Genomic DNA, 19,271 nt, shown 5'->3' with positions numbered 1-19,271 from the left:
CAGGAAAGGCTTCCGATATAGGGAAAGTCGAATTTCATTTTAAATTCTGACACGAAGAAGTGGTGAATCCGCCAACCGGGAATGCGCGTCGGGCCTCGATGCGGCAGCCCGACTGGAAGCGGGCGCAGCGTGCGGCGTCGCAGGAATTGCTGGTCCTGAAGCGCCCAGCGGGCGTTGAGCCGGTTTTCCCCTGGCTCCCCTTATAATAATAGGAAGAGCCCCGCGCCACCAATGCGGAGCCGCCCCACACTGAGGCCGCCAACGAGATTTTTGGCGTCGCAGTGGCCTGCAGGGTCAGCGTTAGCGTCCCTCCCTCCTTTCTTCTACTTGTACCTTCTCCGATGCTAGCTAAAGGCAGTCATTACTCTATAGGAAAGGTATGTATCTCGAGGGCAACGTCATTTTTCAAAATGCAGTCATTCCTGTTACTATTGACCTGGTTTTACAGTTCCTGCTTACTAAAAAGAAACGTTTGCGGAAACAAGTATAGCAGCGCGCTAGAATTAAAGATAAACATTTAGTTTATAAGTCTGTGGAATTTTATTCTTCAGACAAGCATTTGGAATTGACCTCACCTCTTTCAAGTCTTTGCTCAAATGTTATTAATATTTAAAATTGCAACCTACTCTACATCCCCCTTATCCTGATTTTTTAGTAGAAGTTACCACTAAACATAATTTACTTACTTATTATGCTTATTGATTGTTTACTGCCTCTCATAGAATGTAACATCTATGAATGCAAGTATTTTTGTTTATTTTGTTCACTGATTTGTTCTTGTACTTGGGCACTAAACAAATCTTTGAGAGAATGTGTTGAATTATACAATACGTTTTTAAGGCCAATAACATAAACAGTTAACTTAAACATATATTATGCAATATTATTAAACTTGTTTCCTAAACTAGGCATATCTGAACCACCTGTCCTAATTTGATAGGCGAGGCCAAGCTCTCTTCAAGAAAGTTGTTATATTTGAAGAGAAACCACCAGATGGTGGTATTGCTTCAGGCTAATTCTCAGCAGAATGAGATCAGTTGGTCTAATTGATTAAAAGTGGAGTAGACAATTTAATCCTTTTCAAATCTTACGGTCCAGTAATAATTTATTAAATTTTAAAACGTGAATGTTTAAATGCAGTCCAAGCAAGTAAAACAATTTCAAAATTCTTTTGACTATAAAGCCACAATACGATCAAATAAGTTTAAAATATTAAAGCTGGAAGGAACCTCAATTCCAAACATCTCAATTGCACATGAAGAAGTAGAAACAAGCTAAGTGATAGAGCCAGGACAGCAACTCTGACCATCTGACTTCCAGGCCTGGAGTAACTGCATTATGATGCCTTCTGTAACTGAGCCGTGATCTATACATTTGGTAAATTGATTTGCAAACACATGACCGTACTGTAGTTTCCTAAGTTAGAAACTTAAACATTTCTGTGCATTACATTACCAAGTGGAAGTTACTTTCTTTTGCTCAGATTTTATTCCATGAAGCAGAAACCTATGAAATATAATAAGTATAAATATATAAGTATAATAAATATAAGCTTCAGAAGGACTTAATGCTGTGTATTTATAATTGTCTTTTAAACTAAGGAATGTTTTGAAATCATAACTAGGTGTGTGATTTTTTTTTATACATCTTTATTGGAGTATAATTGCTTTACAATGTTGTTTTAGTTTCTGCTGTACAACAAAGTGAATCAGCCGTATGCATACATATATCCCCATATCACCTCCCTCTTGCATCTCCCTCCCACCCTCCCTATCCCACCCCTCTAGGTGGACACAAAGCACAGAGCTCATCTCCCTGTGCTATGCGGCTGCTTCCCACTAGCTATCTATTTTACATTTGGTAGTGTATATATGTCAATGCTACTCTCTCACTACGAGGTGTGTGATTTTCACAAATTATGTATTGTAGTTCAAATGTTCCCTTTCAATAACATGTACTTTGTTGTCAAAGAATTTTTCTTTAGACTAAGGGGTCTTTTTTTAATTGAGAAATAATTCACATACAATAATATCATTTTTAAGTGTACAATTCAGTGGTTTTTAGTATATCCACAAGGTTTGCAACAGTCACCACTGTCTAATTCCAGAATGTTTTCATCACCCCAAACAGAAACTCTGTACCCATTAAACAATAACTCCCTACTGCTCCCCTCCTAGCTGCTGATAACCTTTCTGTAGCTATGAATTTGCCTATTTTAGATATTTCATATAAGTGAAATCATACACTATTTGTCCTTTTGTGTCTAGCTTATTTCACTTACTATAATGTTTTCAAGGTTAATCCATGTTGTGGCATGTATGAAATACTTCATTCCTTTTTACTGCTAAGTAATATTCTGTTGTATGGATATACCATGTTTTGTTTATCCATTCATCAGTTGATGGATATTTGAGTTCCCATTTTTTGGCTATTTGAATAATGATGCTACAAACATTTGTGTACACGTTTTTGTGGAAATACATGTCTTCAGTTCTCTTAGTTATGTACCTAGGAGTGGAATCGCTGGGTCATATGGTATCTCCACAACTAGAGAAAGCCCGCATGCAGCAACGGAGACTCAACGCAGCCAAAATTAAAATAAATGAATAAGTAAATTTATAAAAAAAAAAAGATTGTCTTGGCTATTCTGGATCCCTTGCATTTCCATATTGAATTTTAGGATCAGCTTGTTTGTTTATGCAAAGAAAGGCAGTTGGAATTTTGATAAGGATTGCACTGACTCCATAGATTAATTTGAGGAGTATTGCCATTGTAATAGTGAGTCTTCCCCATTCATGAATGTGGGATGTTTTTCCATTTATTACAGTCATCTTTACTTGTTTTCAACAACATTTTGTAGTTTTCAGTGTACAGGTCTTGTACCTTTGGTTGAACTAATTCCTGAATATTTTGAGCTTTTTTGAGACTAAGGGTTCTTAACCCTTAGTCAGCACTTGAACCATATTCTCGTTTGATATAGAATTTCAAAATTTCAAAATATTCTTTTGAGAGAATAGTTAACAATGAACACCCATGTACCTAACACCCATCTGTAATAATCATCAGTTTATGGCCATACTTCATAGCCACTCTTGTTTCATAATTATCCCTACCATTTGCACCCACTCACTAAATTCTTTGTAATCAGGTGCCCACACTTGGACCAGTCAGCTGTGGCTAGGGGAGCAGTGTCCACTGGAGGATCATATTTGCTTTCATATGCACCATATGCATGAATAAGGGTGCAGGAAGGGGGAAGTTATAGTAGCTGGACACACTAGGTATTCACAGTTATTTTCTAATACCAGTGTTTGTCCCCTTGGGGTGGATGTGACTGGCATTAAGTACAGTATTAATGGCTCTTCCTAAACTATGTCTTGCTGTGATTGTCTTCTGCCCCGGAGAGCTGAGGAAGCAGGACCTCATTCACTAGGGAGGACATAACACACGCCACAGTAGCCCAATGTCTATTGTCTCAGATCTTTTATAGACCACCCTCTTGACCAACCCAACCCCTTCCTCCCACCTTCCTCTTTTTCCTGAGGGCAAGACTGGCTTGTCTCTCTATCGAAGTTATTATACCAGAAGTGAGAGTTCTCTCTCATTGCTTTATTTCCTCTCAAATCTCATTATAGAAAGGTGGGGGCATTTCTTATTGTGAAATTCTTGCCAGCTGGAGAAACCTGGGATAAGGAACCGTTTTATTTTCTAACCCAGGAAGCCTGGGCTCTCTGTATCTCCTCCAAATTCTTCTTACAAACTGAACAGTTCTCTAGTGTCTTTCTCTCTTCCCATAGCTTATACTCAGCTCTAAGAAGCCAAATGACACTCTCAATATTCTGCCTGGAAATATCTCAGCCAGCTAGGCAAGTTCATTCACTATGTTATCTATATTTCAGGTTACTACAGGCAACATTTTTATCCACTGTTCCACAACTGTTTACCCTAAAAGATTTTTGCCAGTCCTTCAGCTCTCACTAATAGCCTCTTCATTTTCCCAGCCTCCACCCACAGTATGGTTCCAAAGTCAATGCCATGTATTTTAAATTTCTGTGTACCCCATCTCTAGTACCAATTTCTATATTGGTCAGTTGTTTATTGTCGTGTAACGAACTGCTTCAAAATGTAGGGACTTAAACCAGCAGTAATTATTATTTATCACAATCATATGGATTGGCCAGGCAGTTCTTTTTCTGATCTTGCTGGAGGTTATTCACACAGCTACATTCAGCTGGTACATTGGCTGACTTGGTTGGCCTCTCTCTCCATGTGGTCTTTCATCCTCACAAAAGCTAGACTGATCTTGACATGGCTATGGCAGTGCCATACTCCTAGGTGTAGACGTAACAGAAATGCATGCACATGTGCACCAAGAGACATGTATAAAAATATTTACATAGCATTATTCATAAAAATAAAAAAATGTAAACAACCCAAATATCTGTCAATAGTAGAATGGATTCATAAATTGCAATGTATTTACATGATGGACATCTATATAACAAGGCAAATAAAAGAACTACAGTTGTATACTGGAGAAATATCAAACACATTATTGAGCAAAAGAAGCAGATACCAAAGAAAGCATACTATGTATGATTCTGTGCATATAAGTTCAAAATCAGGCAAAACTGAACTATAAGGTTAATTTTTGGAAAGGAGAAAGTGGGTAGGAGGAAGCAGGAAAGTTTCTGGAATGTTCTGATATTCTGTTTCTTGACCTGACTTGTTTGCTTCTTTGATAATTCATTGAATAGTACGTTTATATTTTGTGTGTTTTTCTGTCTATGTGTTATATTTTTAAAAACATTTGAAGAAACCACATTAGGATGACATTTCCACCTATCTGGTAAATTTTTTAAGAAGTGGCACGTGGGAAAATTGTCACTCTCATCCACTGTGCAATCTTTCGGATGACCATTAGGCAGCATCTACATACAAAATTTTAAATGCACATACCCCTGACAAAAATTTCGCTTACAGGAATTGACATAGATATGCTTGCACGTTTACACGGCCGCATTTGTATTATGCTATGCATATGCATGAAATTCTGAACGTTTGTACGAGAAACCCTTAGGAATGGTTACTCTGCAGAGTAGACTGCAGATCTGAAGTGCAGGGAGACACTTTTTCTTGTATACCGTTTGTACTGTTTGAATTTTATACCATGTGCATGGATTACTCCTTTAATAAAAGTAAACTAGTTGGCTTTTTTTGCTTATTTGTTTCTACTTACCCAAGGTCATCTGGTTAAAAGTGACAGAGCCTGGATTTGAGCCCTAGTCTAACACCAAAGCCCATATACCATCAACCATAACTCTGAATTTTCTCATGTGGAGTCTCTGTTTTCTCTCCTAGAAAGTGAATGTATTTGTCTAGATTGCAAGGGTCTCTTTGGAGACCGACATGGAAGCTCTGTTATATAAACTGAGCCAACACCGCAGATGTGTAGGAGAGATCTACCACTGAGTAATGGCATCAGTGCCCAGGTATCACCCCTGGACACTCCATCCACCAAGTCTACCACAGCAAGATTCATTCAGTCCCTACCAGATGAGAGATAATGCCACACGTGGATATAGCAGATAGAGGAGCTTACAGAAGCTGGTAGTTTGAATAGTCAGTAAATCTTGCCAGGAGCTGGGGGAGAGCAAGAGCATAATAGGTAAATATAGCACAAAATCTACATGTTAAAATTAAATTACACAACTTTTGAGGAATTTAAACCACTCAGCTATGCATTGACTATAATAACCATTTATACAGTTGTTCAAATTTTGTATGATACAAGATAGCTGTGGTTTTTGAAGTTAACCAGTACATTTATTTATTTATTTATTTATGTCTGCGTTGGGTCTTCGTTGTTGTGCACAGGCTTTCTCTGGCTGCGGCAAGCTGGGGCTACTCTTCGTTGCGGTGCGCGGGCTTCTCGTTGCGGTGGCTTCTCTCGTTGCGGAGCACGGGCCCTAGGCGCACGGGCTTCAGTAGTTGTGGCTCGCGGGCTCTAGAGCGCAGGCTCAGTAGTTGTGGCGCACGGGCTTAATTGCTCTGCAGCATGTGGGACCTTCCTGGACCAGGGCTCGAACCCGTGTCCCCTGCATTGGCAGGTGGATTTTTAACCACTGCACCACCAGGGAGGTCCCAGCCAATACATTGTAAAAATGAACACACAGACAAAATGTACTAGAGTAGGACTTTGAAAATGGAATTTAAAAAAAAAAAAAAACTTGGTTATTGTCATTTTTTGCTGTTACTGTTGCACTAACAGGAAAAGGAAATAAAGTCATATTAGTGAACATAATAGTCATGATTGAGATCACTAAACTTGCTTGTGTTGTTTGCAGCTAAGAAAGCAAAGGTTTGGAGCTTTATTTAAAAATAAACAAAATGTAATTAACCATCAACGGACAACTTCAAGCTGCACAATCAATCCTATTTACTTTCCAGTGATTCAGATGGGTTGTTAGGAGGAAAAAGCATCTGATCAATCATTGCTTCAGCTCTGCTTTTCTCTTAAGCTCCAGTCCTGAACCTCCTCCTCCTTACTAGAGGGTTCTCTATGAACATGCATTCAAGATCCACATATCTAAAATTGAACATATCTCTCCCCCAACTAAAAAGTAAAACAAACAAAACCCCCCAAATCTGGTTCACTCTCTCAACTTCCCTATTTCTCTGCTCAGTGATCCAAATTCTGCTTTACCTTACCACTTATGCGTTAATGCAGACTTGCTTCTTTCTCTGACCTTCCATTGAATTCACAGTGACCAAACCCTATTTATTCTTCCTTTACTTCCTACTCTTAGATGGTAGCCACTTAACTGATCCATCTCTGCTTCTCCCCAACCCCAAATACCGTTGAACACCACCATTTTGCATGTACTAAATATTCAGTAAATGTTAACAGAATAAATCATGTTTATTTCTCAATTATAATGCTTTAAAACTCTTTTGCACAAAGATATTTATAATTGTTGGTTACTTACTTTTCTATAAGATTGCGAGCTCCTTAAGGGCAGGGCTTAAGGAGGGCTTATATTTCTCTGTATCCCCAGTGCTACCACAATGGAGTTCAATAAATGTTTATTGAATTCATGAGTGGATGAGGCCTGAGCTACTTAACTCAGCAGTCAAATTCTTCCACAATCATATCCACCTAACTACCTCTCTCCAGATTAGGCAAACATTGTGGAATTGGGGGGGAAACTCACTGTTTCCAGGAATGTCTAGATTTTAGTTCTAGAGTGAAGTTTGCATTTTCATCAGGGAAGACATCCAATCTTCAAAGCACCCAAAGGCCTTGAATATGTGGAATTAGTTTCTGGTTCTGCATATCTACAAGTTCCCAGGGGATGCTCATGCTACTTGTCCGTAGACCTCTTCAGTAATTAAAGAGTTCTCTGCTCTGTGACCTATTTCTTCAATATTATCTTCAGGACATGCCTTCTGCCTGATTAATACTATAACGTTTTATATATGGCTTCTCCTCCCTGGGATGTTTTCTCCATTTATGTCCCCCTATTCGAATCCAACCCATCTTTTCAGGCTCTTCCTCCCGGGCAAAGCCTTCCCTGGCTATTCTAGTGCTCCTACTGCAGAATTTTTTTTTTTTTTTTTTTACTCTATTAAAGTATCCACTGTTGGTGCTTAGAGTTTGACCCATCTACAATTATTGGTTATCATTGTGTATATGCAAGTACCCAGTTATATACTTCTTTTTCTTTCCTGTGAGGCGTAGCACAATAGTAAATACTCAATAAATTGTTGTTGAATAAATGAATAAATGAATGACTCACTTCAGCATTATTATTCCAAAGAGAAATCAAATGCTTTACTGTTCTATGCTGTCGTTTTGCAGAACATGGAGGAAAGAGGCAATATGGAATTTCCCCAGTCTGCTCAAATGAGGCAGTCCAATCTAAACAATCTATTCAAAAATTAATGATATTAAAATACCTAAAATTAGTTTATATTAAAATTCAAAATTTTCTCTTCAGTATCTGAAACAATGAAATTTGCTAGTGCTGTTTCTGTCCCAACTTCCAAAACCAAAAACAAATAATATAGTTTGCATGAGAACTTTGGCATTATAGAGAATAAAAGGTTGGTCCTATAGCATATGAATTGGTATTATAGTGAGATTTCAATAGCCTGGTTAAACAACACGCTTTATACCAAATACCATGTTGCATATCAAATATTGAAGTGACCTCCCTGCCTGGTGAAAAACAAAGAATCTTTATTATTGATATAGAGAAGTTGTTTTAAATTTTAAAGTTAAAATAAGGAAGTTCTTTGAATATTGCCTAACTCACTATTGTGGGAAAAAAGTTAGAAGTATTCCAGAACATACCACCCTATTTTGCATTTCTATTGAACAGTTTTTTATTTTTTTTACCAACTTGCAATATTTGCTTTATAAAATAAACTCTAACTCAAATATCAATTTATCATTTTGACAAGAGAAAAGAGCTATATTGTATATTATCAAATTCCTGACCAGGTAGATGTTTCGGTTGTAAATTATTAAACTATAAAATCTCTTGGTAAACTATGAAACACCAGCTCCACAAATGTAAAGCATTTTAATCGTTATTATACATAAGGTATAACATTTCTGCAAAATGCTGGAAAATATGAGCTAAATGAGTACACCTATTAAAAGTACCATATCAATTGAATGGGAGACATAAAGTAAAATGAATCTTATTCTTAGTAAATTTTAGTAATTTAAATCTTTCTTTTATTTACACTCCGAAGGATTTTCATTCTTAATTGAGTTTAGCCACCTCTGATGGAAACTTCTGTTCACAAAATGAATAACAAAGTGAAATTCTCAGAATACAGACATTAATACTGATTTTTAATTATCTTTTATTTTATTTAGCTCTCTAGCTTCTGATAAAATATTTATGGAGGAGGTTATTTTTAGTTCAGGCTTTGCAAAGCTCTCTTGTCACCTCGCAATCTGAGTTCATCAGAATGGAGCAACGCAGGATATAGACTCAGTAGAGACCAGAAGGGCTAAGCAAGCATGGCATTTTTGTAGAATTGTTAGATCTGGAAGAAACTCGGTGATCATCTGGGCCAGTCTCCCTGTTTTGCAAGTAGGGGCAATATGGCCCTGAGGTCACCCAGCTCATTAGTTATAGAGTCAGGCTTAAATTATTCTCTTTCTCTTCAGTCCATGGTTCTTTCCACCTTGTTAAGTGACACATGGGGAAACTAAGAACAGTAAGAGCATCCAGAAAGACAAGTAGATAACATAGTAACACAGTCTCTTCTAAACTGACTGGGAAACTCTGCCATTTTATCCACACCCCATTCAACTCTCAAAGGTCTGCCATCACTGAGAGACCTAAACTTCAACCAGTGATTGGAAATTACTAGATTGTTAATTACACAAACGGAACGTCTCTAAATGTGTTTTATTATCCATATTTGTCACTGGCTGTCCACATTTTTCAAAAAGGAAAACAAATATTGGCTTCCCACGAATCCTCACTGTTGTGTGCCCTTTATTTTCATCATATGCATTTTCTAATAATATTTATCAAGTGCTTACCATGGGCCAGCCAGTATGGTAATCGCTTCAACTGCGCTACTTCATTCACCCTTCATAAATAACCCTAAAAAGTAGATACTATTATTCTCCCACATTTTAAAGGCAATGAAATTGAAGCTTAGACAGGTTAAGTTACCCAAGACATTTAGCTAGTAAGTGGCAGAGCTAAGATTGGATCCCAAGCTGTTTGACATCAGAACCAGACCTCTTAAGCACTATTGCTGTGTTCTGCTTCTGGGAAAGAAAACAGCCTACCCAAAATAAGGAACTTCCTTATTAATATATATATATATATTTCATATATATATGAAAATATTTCTCATATAATATATATATATTTCATATATATATATCATATATATGAAAATATTTCTCATATATATGAAAACAGAATATTTACGTATTTTCTGAATGGTATGTCCTTTTCCTTTCCTGTTATTTGGGATAGATAGTAATAGTCAATATGAGAAAGTTCAGACTAAGTCATTTTCAATTTAAATTTTATTTTTTGCAATACATAGTTTTTAAAAGTTACATATATGTGATATGTAATAACATATATATGTAGATATGTCCAAAAAAAAGAAATTCAAATAATACAAAAGAGTAAATAATGAAAAGTCTCTCTTGCCCCAGATTTCCACACCCAGAGTCACCTTCTCAGAATCACTATAAATGGTCTTTTGTATCCTTCCAATGTCTTCCATGCATATATATGTATAATTCCTTTATTATCAATGGAAGCATAATATTTACATTGTTCTGTATCTTTTTACAATTAACAATAATATATCTTAGCGAATATTCTATATCAATACACATAGATTTACCTCATTATTTTTAACATTGGCAAAATGTTCTGCTGGGGAGGCATGGGGGAAGAAAGTGAAATGAAAAGGTGGAAATTTATTAACACTAATAAAGAGCGTTTCTTAGGTTCTGTCTTCTAGATGTGACTAGAAGATCCTTAGCCCCCCTACAAAGCCCACAGGTATGTCATCTCAGCCTCCAAGTAATGGGGACAGATACAGGTGGACGTTTTGGTGCCATCACACAGGGAGGTTCACACTGTGCTAGTGTAAGCAGCTTTTGGCAGGAAGAGATGCAGGATGCCGTTTCGTGTTGTCACTAACCTTAAACCAGGCACCCTATGCCCTACTCATCTCCAGCCCTAGCACACCTTTCAGATCTTTCAACCACACGATACCTTGCTTAATCTGTTGATTCTTTCTGTAGATCAAAGAAGTAGAAATGAAGAACAAGTGATTAACAGATGACCAGATCTCTTCCCTAGCTCCCCCTTCAGTAACCTCATAAACAAACTGTGTGAACAAGATAGCATCTAAAGAAAAATCACAAATCGACAAGCCTGCACACAAGCCCGCACACAGTGGGGGATGGCGACGACTCTGACCCCCTATCTCAATGATTAACTGAGATTACTTCCCTTTTTCCCTTTAAAAACTTTCATGGCTGAGCAGAATCTTTGGAAATGGCTTTTGGGGAACACTGAGTCCACCATCTCTCCGGATTGCCAGCATTCTGATTAAAAGCAACTTTCCTTTCTACCTACATTTGTCTCTCTCTCTCTCTGTATTGATTTTTGAGCAGCGAGCAGCCGGACCTGATTCGGTAACGCTATCACTGCACTACAGAGGACAACAGGACATTCCTTCCCCTACCGTGTCCTACTAAAACTTCTGTGTCAAAACAGCTTGTCCAGTTCTTGGTTTTGACGCGATGCACAAGTTCTTCAAATCTGAGTGATAAACAACACACAGCACTCGAAATTGGCTCTCTCCTCCAGTAGCTAATTCCCTTGGAATAAGAGCCTTTTTAGGAAGCTCCTGAGTCTTTCATGCAAACTGGTAGACCCTCTCCAGCTAAAGTCCAAATATTCCCAGTTGGGTCTCCTCCATTTAATGACACTCTATTCATTGGCTCAAGATGAGTCATCCCACCCCCTCCCTACCTCCCATCCCCTAAGCACACACGATGAGGCACTGCTATAGAGTCCCCTTAACCTCATGTGAACCCTATTGGTATGCATGGAAAAAAGGGGGTTTTATTAATGGACATCAAAATTGATGTTATTGTTCTCCTTTACAGCTGAGGAAAGTGAGGTTAAGTACCACAGATGGAAAGAAGCAGGTCTGGGGTGTTCAAACAGGGCACTGATATTAATTGATATTAAAGTCTTCTGTCCCTCCAACTCAAAATATACTTCTCAAATGAAAATGAATTCACTTTGCCAAGTACTAAAATGTATCTTAAGGCTGTTACCTGGCCAATTACTATTATTAAAAATAATACACTAAATAGTTTCCATTATTACACTATTTGTTTTTAATTTATTTTTTTTCTTTTAGTGATGTATACTTGCTGTACAATATCATATAAGTTACAGGTGTACAATATAGTGATTCACAATTTTTAAAGGTTATACTCCATTTATAATTATAAAATATTGGCTATATTTCCTGTGTTGTACAATATATCCTTGTAGCTTATTTTATACCTAATAGTTTGTATCTCTTAAGCCCCTACCCCTGTGTTGCCCCTCCCCTCTTCCCTCTCCCCACTGGAAACCACTACTTTGTTCTCTATATCTGTGAGTCTGCTTCTTTTTTGTTATATTCACTAGTTTATTGTATTTTTTAGATTCCACATATAAGTGATATAAGTGATACAGTATTTGTCTTTCTCTGTCTGACTTATTTCACTTAGCATAATGCCCTCCAATCCATCCATGTTGCTGCAAGTGACAAAATTCCATCTTTTTTTATGGCTGAGTAGTATTCCATTGTATTTATGTATACCACAGCTTTTTTTTTTAAACATCTTTATTGGAGTATAATTGCTTTACAATGGTGTGTTAGTTTCTGCTTTATAACAAAGTGAATCAGTTATACATATACATATGTTCCCATATCTCTTCCCTCTTGCATCTCCCTCCCTCCCACCCTCCCTATCCCACCCCTCTAGGTGGTCACAAAGCACCGAGCTGATCTCCCTGTGCTATGCGGCTGCTTCCCACTAGCTATCTATTTTACGTTTGGTAGTGTATATATGTCCATGCCACTTTCTCACTTACCACAGCTTTTTTATCCATTTATCTGTTGATGGATACTTAGGTTTTATTTATTTTTATAAATGTTCTAATATGTATTATAAGTGGTGATCTCTATTTGATATTGACTGAGGCAGCATAATATATTTCTTCAACAAATCTTTCTGCCACATACTTTGATGGACTCTGGTGATAAAGTAGTGAAGCAAAGTTTTTTTGAAATGAATACTGGATTGAGTTTGGGTTGGGGTCCTCAATCCCCTCTCCCACCAGGGCGAATTTCATGTGTTTTATATATTGACATTCCTCGTGAGAGTCTTAACATAGAAACTAGTTCCACTGATTAAAAAAGAAAAAGCTGTGAAAATCACTGGGTCCCCAAAGTCCCCTCAGAATCCTAGATATGTGTATTATCATGGAGAAATGTGGGTTTTTTTTTTCTTTTTTCCTTGAAAGAGTTACTTACAAGCTATATGAGGACATAATGTTTGAGACAACTCAACAATAATGTGAAGTAAAGTAAACTACTTTGCTTGAATGAATGAAAAAAACATATTTACTTTTAACAAAATATAGCACTTTCCCTCAAGGATACAGAACATTAAAATTCCTTGCCTTCTAAAAAAAAAAAACCCTCATATTTTATTGTTTCTGGTATCTTAAATTTGCCTTGTCCTATCAGCATTTTTAAAGAACAGTCTAAATGCATTTTAATTGACTTCTCTCCTTTCAAAATGTCTGACAATCTTTTAAGCAATAAAGGAAGGAAATACCAAACTGGCAAGATGTGGGATGTGAAAATGGTTCTATGGGCATGAGAAAACTGCTCCTATTATGTTAGCAAGTTTCGAGTCCTTTACAAAAAGAAGAACTGGCTTTTTAATACCAGCTTTGCTTAGTCATGTAATTTTCTTAAAGTTATTTTGCAGTTATGTATTGGCTTTTTCGCTGGCATCAACGTGGGAATCAAAGTCACATGAACTGAAGCTTGTGCTAATTTTTTTGTCGTTTGCCTCTTTGACACCTATCTAGGGTATACAAGTGTTATGAAACTCGTTAGCAAAGACCTCCAGTCATTACAGGGGGGAAAAATCATACCCCTTACTTTTCTGACTTAAAGTACTTTGTTTCTTTCTTTAGATTATATAAGACCACTATTTCACATTATTATGGTGCTTGGTACAAGGTAGTGAACTTCTTTGGTAATAAACATGCCAAGTACTCATTTTTGGCCCTTGGCAACATTGTGAGGTAGAGTTGTTATCCCTGGATCCTTCATTGTGGGTGGTCTCTTCAGCCTGGCAGCCATGGCCTTTCTAGAGCACAAGACCTCTGCACACAGACTCATATCTGCATTTTCTGGCCAAATCCCTCAAGCTCCAGATCTTTCTGAGTTCTTTCCCTTCCTTATCCCTCAGTGACTTCCAGCTACCATAAGACATACACACTGAAGCATTAGAAAAAAAGAACAGTGTTGTTCCCAAGTAAAAACTTTCATTGTTGTTCTAGGATTTTCTGAAGTTACAAATAATATGGGAATTCAGGTAGCTAGAGGGGGAAATATTTCCCCCACCCTCAGATTTCTTCAGGGGCTTTTCAAATTCTACCCCCGAGAGGGTCATCTTTGCTAAATGGATGTAAGCCTCCTGCCTTTGTCACTCAATGAAACTTGCTTACTCATAGCTCACAAAGTTCCCCTGAAGATGATTAGTAAGCATTATTCCAAAGTTTCAGCAAAAACATTGAGGGAGGCTGCCTAACACTACTGGATTTAAATTAGCAGTAAGGAAAGAAGTCACATTGCCTCATGTGCTAGCCAATGTTTCTGCTAAATTAGTTTTTTTTTCAATTAAAAAATGCTCACACAAACAAGGAAAAAAGAGGAATCCACACAAAAATATAGACTATGAGAGCTGGAAGGGACCTTCAGGATCAGCTAGGCCAATGTACCCATTTTACAGGGAAACTACTAGGCTATTAAGCCGTTTCCCAAGATCCCATTGCTAGTGGTGGATCTGTTTCTCACTTTCAGCCTCTCATAGCACTGTGGTCCTCTCCCTTCTTCATAGCCTAAGACTGGTTACACTTCTGCATTTGCTTATGCCATTATTTGATTAAGGCCTGTCTCCCTGACTAGACTATTACCTTCATGATTACAGGAACTCTGCCTGGTTTTGCTTGCCACTTGCCAGGACAATCAGGCATGCAGTTAGTGCTCAAGAAATATTTGTTGAATGAGTATCAGTAAAAACACAGAGTTAACTGTCAGTAAAGATAGAATCAACAGTATATTTTAGTCTTTTGCATAATTATCAAATCGTTGTTTACACATTATGTGGACATGCTACTTAAATTAATCAAGGAAATGTTAGATTCTACTATAGTAAAATATAATATCCATGGCTTAAGACAAAAAGGTTTACTTCTTATTTATTTAAATTCAGTTTTCCACCTGTGTGTTTCTTCCCTGTGAGTCTCCTTTACTATTCACACAGAACACTTAGGACACTTCTGGTCACCCAGAGATTTTTTTCCCACACCAATTTAAATAGGCAGCCTATCTCCACCTTGTAGCTACTCCATCTGGAACATGCAGCCTTCAAGGTCACTGTGGCAGGGGAAGAGCACCAGCTTGTAAGGTCCTCAGCCCAGAAGTGGCACATGGCACTTTCACCTACAGTCCTGCGGCCAGAATTGATCACATGGCCCCTTCCCAATGGCAAAAGAAGTCAAGAAGTTTTTAGGGAGAACTAGCTGTCTCTGCTTGCCATTGTATGGGTTAATTATAATAATAACAATCACTAATTTTTTTGAGCACTTATTTTGTGCCAAGCCAAGAGCTAAGTGCTTTATTACATTTACTGCTTCCTTGAATCCTCATTACAGATGAACAAACTGCAGACACTCATTATGATCAGTTTCCAAATGAGGAAACTAAGGGGTCAGTTTGTTCAAGGTCACAGTTGCTAAATGGAATCAGGGATTTGAACCAATGTGTCAGGTACTGAAGCCTGTGCTCTCCGCCACTCTGACTAAATCCCACCTGTGGGATTCATTGGAGTAAGATTTTGAAGAACAGATTGGTTTTTAATAATACAAATAGAGGATAAGAAAGAATTATAAAATCCATGTATATGATTATGTGTCCTCAATTTACCTACTCAGTTCAAGAAGCATGTATTGTTAATATTGCCAACAGTGGAGAAAACTGAGGTCATTTGCATCCTGATAGGACACACTGAGAACACAATATGTGTAGCATTTCTGCCCAAAGTGCATGATCTGAATGTAATTGTGAGCAAACCAAATTAAGGGACAGTCTATAAAACAACTGGCCTTCAAAATGTCAATGCTATGAAGGACAAAGAAAAGCTGAGGGGGCTTCCCTGGTGGCGCAGTGGTTGAGAATCTGCCTGCTAATGCAGGGGACACGGGTTCGAGCCCTGGTCTGGGAAGATCCCGCATGCCACGGAGCAACTAAGCCCGTGCGCCACAACTGCTGAGCCTGCGCATCTGGAGCCTGTGCTCCGCAACAAGAGAGGCCACGATAGTGAGAGGCCCGCGCACCGCGATGAAGAGTGGCCCCCGCTTGCTGCAACTAGAGAAAGCCCTCGCACAGAAACGAAGACCCAACACAGCCAAAAATAATAAAATAAAATAAATAAATAAATAAATAAATAATAATTAAGGTTGTGAATATGCAAATTCGTGTTAAACTAAATTGTAACATTTAAAAAAAAAAAAAAAAAAAAGAAAAGCTGAGGAATTTCTGCAGATTTAAAAGCTATGAAAGGGGACTTCCCTGGTGGCACAGTGGTTAAGAATCCGCCTGCCAATGCAGGGGACACAGGTTCGAGCCCTGCTCCAGGAAGATCCCACATGCCATGGAGCAACTAAGCCCGTGCGCCACAACTACAGAGCCTGTGCTCTAGAGCCAGCAAGCCACAACTACTGAGCCTGCGTGCCACAACTACTGAAGCCCGTGCGCCTAGAGCCCGTGCTCTGCAACAAGAGAAGCCACCGCAATGAGAAACGTGTGCACTGCAACGAAGAGTAGCCCCCACTCGCCACAACTAGAGAAAGCCCGCACACGGCAACGAAGACCCAATGCAGCCAAATAAATAAATAAAATAAATTTAAATAAAGCTATGAAAACTAAAGAGAAATATCACTAAAATGGAGTCAGGCGACCAGAAGGGGGACGTCTCTTGCACGTACCACTCCACATCAATACAGATTCCAACAGGAAGAGACACAACTTACATCTCTGTCAGGAAGTGACTACTTTACTACCACCAGCAGAAGGAAGAAAGATTTTCTCGTTGCCTGGCAAGAGCTCAGCCAATGAGAGACTATCATAACTCAGCCAATGAAAAGCCACTATACTACTAACTCCCAGTTTCTTCCAGTGAACATTTTGTTTATAAAAGCCCCTCCCAACTTCCCCTTCTCCTCTACAAAATAGTTTCCCCTTCTTTGCTTTACCTAACTTGCATGTGGGTTCACCACAGATGCATGTCGAGAATTGCAATTCTTTGTTGCTCCTGAATAAACTCATTTTGCTGGTAAAATAACTGGCCGTTTTATTGTTTTAAGTTAACAGGGGACTGAAGAGAACAACCACAAAGTGCAATGTGTGATCTTGAATTGGATCCTGGAAGAGGGGGTCAAGATTGCTATAAAGACTATTCTGGGGGCAATTGATGAAATTCAAATATAAACAATATGTTAGGTGAGTATTATAACTATAATATATTTCCCAAACCTTATAATTACACCATGGTTATTAAAAAGGAAAAAACTCAGTTTTCCACCTGTGTGTTTCTTCCCTGTGAGTCTCCTTTACTGCTCACACAAAACACTTCACTTCTGATGCTTCTGGTCACCGAGAGATTTTCTTCCCCACACCATGCAATTCTCTGTGACACCAGCCAGGTGTCCTGCAATTTAACTCAATTCTGAAACTGTTTATCTGGAGATAGCATCAGATTCCACAGGTTAAGGGCTCAGTTCCACAAGACTGCCCCCCCACGCCCTGACCTGACATACTCACTTCGGACACCAGTTGCAAGCCCAGCTTATCACCTGTGCTTCTGACGAACTGGCTGTAGATGGGAGGTTCCAATGACCCCTCCTTGGGTTCAATTAATTTGCAAGAGTGGCTCATAGAACTCAGGGAAACACTTACTTGTGTTTATTAGTTTATTAAAGGATATGATAATGGATACAGATGAAATGAAGAACATAGAGCAAGGTCCGGGAGGATCCTGAGTGCGGGAGCTACTGGCCCCATGGAGTTGGGCTGTGTCACCCTCCCAGTGTGGATGAGTTCACCTACGTGGAAGCTCTCCAAACCCCACACTATTGGGATTTTTTTTTTAACTTTTAAAAAAAATATTTTTTATTTATTTATTTATTTATTTTTGTCTGTGTTGGGTCTTAGCTGCAGCACACGGGATCTTTCATTGTGGTGTGCAGGCTTCTCTCTAGCTGTGGCACGGCTCAGTAGTTGCAGCACATGGACTTGGTTGCCCTGCGGTATGTGGGATCTTAGGTCCCCCAGGGATCGAACCTGCATGCCCTGCATTGGAAGGCGGATTCTTACCCACTGGACCACCAGGGAAGTCCTGCTATTGGGATTTTATGGAGGCTTCCTCCCGTAGGCATGATTAATTATTAACTTCGTTTCTAATCCCTCTCCTCTTTCTGCAGGATGGAGAGTGCGGCTGAAAATTCCAAGCTTCTAATCGCGGCTTGGTCTTTCTCGTGACCAGCCTGCCTCTAGGAGCCATCCAGGGAGCCCACCCAGAGTCACCTCAATAGAACAAAAGATGTGCCTCGTGCTCTCTCTTATCACTTAGGAATTTACAAAGGTTTCAGTAGCTCTGTATCAGGAACTGGGGGCAGAGACCAATATATGTTTTCTGTTATTTCACAGCTATATCAGAGAATGTCCTTGTTTAAAGGACATAGATACTGAACTATTTAGACATAAAGGAGCATGATGTCTGTTGATTCATTAAAAATTTATGTATAGATAAAAAATAGAAAGTGAGATAAGCAAATGTAGCCAATCATTAACAATTGCTGAAGCTGTACTATTCTTGAAGCTCTTTAAAGTTTAAAATTATTTTAAAATACAAAGTTTTAAAAAAGAAGCATTTATTGGTTGGTGCCAGGCACTGCTCTGGACACAGGACAGTACATTTTCGGCAAGGATGTGTACAGAATGCTATAAATATAATTTACTGTTGATGAGATTGACTGGCAGAATCCAAGCTGTGATTGCCTTCCCTTACCATAAAGGTTTTTGATTCACTGGGCTTGATTTTCAAAAGAAAGTTATGGTTTCTCCCTCCTTAGAAGTTTTGAAGGAGGAAAAAAATGAAGTTTCTGAGTGGGGTGGTTGGCAGGGGACATGAATTTTTATGACTGTTTGTCCTATGGCAACATAAAAATTGAGGAGAAATGGAAATCCCATTTGAAAGTAAGGGCATTCTGGCAACAGAAATCCAAGGATCTGGTGGATGGTTGAGAATTAGGAAAAAATGCCCCTTCCATTCAAATCCATTCTCCCTCAAAGCATTAGTGCTCTAAGTCAATCTTTCAACAAAGACCACAGATGCTGGTGGT

General features: G+C 38.6%; 1 long non-coding RNA gene across 2 annotated transcripts; it reads left to right on the top strand.

Annotated features, from left to right (window-relative positions):
* The first annotated feature begins 138 nt into the window (after positions 1–138).
* On the top strand, positions 139–18,702 carry LOC133101383 (uncharacterized). Of its 2 annotated transcripts, none has more exons than XR_009702625.1 (3): positions 139–377; positions 17,235–17,370; positions 18,351–18,702. It is a non-coding gene; the product is annotated as an uncharacterized LOC133101383 (long non-coding RNA). The 2 variants fall into 2 exon arrangements; XR_009702626.1 differs by lacking the exon at positions 18,351–18,702 and adding an exon at positions 18,082–18,134.
* Positions 18,703–19,271: the final 569 nt, after the last annotated feature.

The sequence above is a fragment of the Eubalaena glacialis genome, chromosome 11 (assembly GCF_028564815.1).
Source record: "Eubalaena glacialis isolate mEubGla1 chromosome 11, mEubGla1.1.hap2.+ XY, whole genome shotgun sequence".
In the NCBI taxonomy this organism is placed as follows: domain Eukaryota; kingdom Metazoa; phylum Chordata; class Mammalia; order Artiodactyla; family Balaenidae; genus Eubalaena; species Eubalaena glacialis.
This window is presented reverse-complemented; position numbering and strand designations above follow the sequence as displayed.